General features: G+C 37.2%; 1 non-coding gene across 1 annotated transcript; it reads right to left on the reverse strand.

Annotated features, from left to right (window-relative positions):
• Positions 1 to 3,468: 3,468 nt before the first annotated feature.
• On the reverse strand, positions 3,469 to 3,575 carry LOC136201676 (small nucleolar RNA R71). Its single transcript, XR_010674019.1, has one exon. It is a non-coding gene; the product is annotated as a small nucleolar RNA R71 (small nucleolar RNA).
• Between the last annotated feature and the right edge of the window lie 1,038 nt (positions 3,576 to 4,613).

Consider the following 4,613-nt stretch of genomic DNA (forward strand, 5'->3'; position numbering starts at 1 on the left):
AGCTCTGCCTTTCCTGTCATGTTTTAAACACACTCCATCTCTAACTCAGTACGAGAATCATTATATTATATTTTTAATCTTTTCTGTCTCCTTTCCCTTTTCTGCCCTTCACGAACTACCCATCACTGTTTCCTTTTCCTTTTTACTATAAAACATTATTTATTTTCTGTTTAATCTTAATTAGCATGCCTCATAATCAAACTAATTTCTCAAAACAAATAAGGATAAGGTTTTTTTTTTTTTTTTGGAAGAAGGTTTTATCTTTATTTTACAAAATGATTCAATGGTAAGAACTTTAGGTGCTTTTTTTTATTTTTTTAAAAACTTTCATTTAAATATTTAGTGATAATAAAATTAAGCTAATTTTGAATTTTTTTATAGGATAAACATTTTTTTTTATCTTAATGGAGGGGACGAAACCCCGGAGCACAACAAAGAACAAGCTAAGTGATACTAGTCATCCTAGGAAGATAAATACCACAAATATCAAAAAATAAGATATTCAGGATGCCTACAGGGGGCACCTCACACTCATGAAGACCCAAGGGTAAACTTCCTACGTAATTCGTCATCCAATACGCGGCACGGTTACCTTCGCGGAGAACATGAATCAACCTAACCTCTTCCCAATCACGTCTTAACAATCTTTGACACTCATCAATCAACCAAAAGAACCATGTCTATGTTCCTTACCATTCTTCACCAAATCCACAACCACAAGCGAGTCCATTTCGAATACAACTCTACGGAAATGTCTATCCCAAGCAAACTTCAACCCGAAGTACAGACCCCATAGCTCCGCAAGCACAGTACTGCAAATACCTAAGTTAACAGCGAACCCTCCTACCCAAACTCCATTGTCATTCCGAGCAACGCTCCCTGCAGCCGCCGAACCCGGGGCTCCCTTACAAACGCCATCACGATTCACCTTGATCCAGCCCTTCGACGGGGGCTTCCAACTAACCATGACAGTCATTCTACTTCTATTTCTCATGCGCTGCTCATCTAAAAAGGCCTTTTGACATTCCCCAGCTTTACCATATACAAATTCCAGCATATTTCGTCAAACAACAGTATCCGAATCGAACACCGCCGAGCATCTCCACCGCCACAGCCACCAGATGGTGTAGACAAACACGGTACTCTAACCTATACCACGCCAATTCCCCTTTTTACTGAGACCAGCTAACAACCAAGAACTAAGATCAGCGCGACAAAACTCAATCCAATCCGCAGCAGGTATCAGGATCCGCCAAAGCCCCACTGTTAAGCCCAAAATATACCTAAAATATCATCAATAATTACATCAATATTGCTACGAATTTATGCTATCTATACCTATTTAGAATGCTTTTACTCTCGAATATGTTTCTTTCATGCAAGGTACATAAATATTTGGTAAAATCCAAATAGGAGTAAATAGAGCTCAAAAATAGAAGAAAAGCCCTACAAAAGGAGTCGAAGACGACGAAAATTAATAACGCCAAGTCGAGGACACGAACGAGAGCTGAAAAACGAAAAAACTCCGTGACGCGACCGCGGCTTCCCCTTTTCACGGTCGCGACACACGTCGCCAGTCACTTTTCCCCTTCGTCCGAAGTACAATTGATGCTCCCCCATTCTCGGTAGTGAATTTGATAAATCTCGGTACGAGCAGGAGATTTAGAAGCCTAGTTACACACTTTCCTTTTCGACGGAACGCGATCGTTCGGGTGGATAAGAACGTCCCTTCACAAGGTATACGACTCTCCACAACGGATACGTCTTTTCGCAACGGACACGACACTTCGATCAAGACTCTTCAACATCTATAAATAAAGAGTTGATGGAGAGTTGATGAGAGAATAATGACATATAATGATATGTGTGTAGAAGAAAGAGATTAGTGTAGAATTTATGCAGAAATTCCGAATCAAGTGATTCAGAAGTTAGATTTAGATTCTGTAAAAAGCAATATGATGTACACACATTGTTTACAAATTAATAACAAATTCAGTAGCGTTTAGACATTGTTCCAGTTTAGTTTACATTTTGGTAGTAGACCGACCTAGTCTCTATTACGAAGATTCAACGAGAAGATTGAGTAGAGGATTCGCCCCTGAGCCTGACAAACTCGAACGAAACCCAAGGAAAGGATTGACAACCCGTTCACTTGCACGCCGTCGAAGAATTCAATGCTCCATGTTCTCTGTAAACTTGTATCAATTTATATTTCATCTAATAAAGTCCGTTCTATTCGATAGATTTTTATGCAGCACTTTGGTAAATGAGCCGAAGTGGATTGATGCTGGTGTTTTCATTAAAACGTATTTAATTCAAATCTTTACAAGGAAACTTTGTTGAACACTTAGGCAAATTATTATCTCGAAAGAGTTTTAATTTTATTAAGGGCAACTATCCCGAAAGGGTTTTATCGCGTTCAAAGCCAATTAATTAGAGGTTCCGTCATTTATTTCATCTTTATAATTCGTACAAAGTTTAAAGTTGTTTCTTTGCTTAATGCAAACAAATATACATGTTTACTTTTCTAAAGTACTAAAACGTTCCTGTTTTGCAAATTCAATCTTAAATCAGATATTTTCTAACATCTTCATATTCTAATCTAATTCTTATTCTAGCTATTTCAAAACCAAAACCGATTAAACGATTTTCCATATTATAAACCTTTAAAGTAAATTTAACCGATTGTAAATAAGTTTTGTTTAAAAAGCGTTCCCTGTGGGATCGATATCTTTTATTACTACAAGCGTATACCGTGCACTTGCGGAAATCGCTCAACAAGTTTTTGGCGCCGTTGCCGGGGATACGCCAAAATTTTAAATTTTTCGTGTTTTATTACGAATCTAGGTTTATTCATACTTATTCAAACTTTTATATTTTTACTTATTTTTAATTACTAACTTATTTATTTTTCAAGTTCTGTTTTGTAGGTAGTTTCGGTTCGTGCGAAATTTCAAGTTCATGCGCAGTTCTCGAAGTTCGGACACGTCACCAGATCCTATTGATCCAGAAATTGAAAGAACTCTTAAAAAGAACAAGAGAGAAAAGAAAAAGAAAAACCAAACCCCAATAAAAACTAAAATTACCGAGCCAGAAGTAATGGCCACACTTATGGATTACGCTAGGCCAGGAGTGGCCGGTGTAACAAACAGTATAGTTAGACCCCAAATCAATGCAAATCAATTTGAAATTAAGCCTGCGTTGCTTAACATGTTGCAAAATAATGTAACGTTTAACGGGTTACCTAATGAAAATCCTAATACCCATTTGACAAATTTCTTAGAAATTTGTGACACTTTTAAAATACCAAATGTGACTGCGGAAGCGATCAATCTTCGCCTTTTTCCTTTTACTTTGAAGGATCGAGCCAAATAATGGTTAACTTCTATGCCAACCGCATCAATTGAGACTTGGGAGCAATTAGCCCAAGCATTTTTATCAAAATTTTTCCCTTTAGCAAAAACCGCAAGAGTCATTAAAGAGTTAACATCTTTTTCTCAAAATGATAATGAAACTCTTTATGAGGCTTGGGAACGTTTTAAAAAACTTCAACGTTTATGCCCACACCACCAATTGCCCGCTGAACTTTTAATGCAAACATTTTATAATGGACTAAATCCTACAACTAGAGGTTCATTGGACGCTATGTCTGGAGGGTTATTCATGAAGAAAACATCTGCCCAAGCAAGAGAACTTTTGGAGGAAATGGCAATCAACAGCAGTATGTGGCCCGCGGAACGTGGACACCTACCATCAGCGAAACCATCATCCTCAACAACATCATCAGTTAAAGGTATAGTGAATCTTGATCCAGTAGAGATGTTGCAAGCCCAATTTTCTGCCTTGTCGCACAAAATTGATAGGTTTATGGCACCGTGTGATCCTAATGGTCAACCAATCCGAACGGATGTGGATTACGAAGGTATGAGTGAAATTGAACAGGTAAATTTTGTCCAAGGGCAAAACCAAACTAATAATCCTTATTCCAATACATATAATCCTGGATGGAGAAATCATCCTAACTTTAACTGGAGAGATAATAACAATAATAATGTTAATGCTAATCAAAATCGTACTACTAATTATCAAAATCAATCAAGAGATACGATTAGCACCTTATCTTCTAAAATCGACAAATTCATTGATGCGATGAGCGGAAAAATAAGTAATCACGACGATGGTTTTAAACGGATCGAGAATAAATTCGATCAGCTTATTAAAAACCAATCATCTAGCATCCATAATTTGGAGATTCAAATTGGACAACTCGCTAAATCGATTCCATCCCGCAAAGAGGGAAGTCTTCCAAGCCATACGGAAGAAAATCCAAAAGAGCATGTTAAGGCTATCACTCTTCGTTCAGGGAAAAATTATTTAGGTCCGGAAATGCCCGGAAATTCGACTTTACCTGGAACTGATTTACCAAAGCCCAAAGAAGATACGTTAAATCAAAAAGATGCACCGATTGACTCTAGTACAAAAACTTTTGTACCCAAACCACATTTTTCACACAAAGTCCGCAACAAGGACTATGATAAACAACTTTTAACATTTTTAGACAAACTTAAGAATTTGCATATTAATTTAACGTTTATGGATGCGATTACGCAAAT

This window comes from Euphorbia lathyris, chromosome 7, assembly GCF_963576675.1.
Source record: "Euphorbia lathyris chromosome 7, ddEupLath1.1, whole genome shotgun sequence".
Lineage (NCBI taxonomy): Eukaryota > Viridiplantae > Streptophyta > Magnoliopsida > Malpighiales > Euphorbiaceae > Euphorbia > Euphorbia lathyris.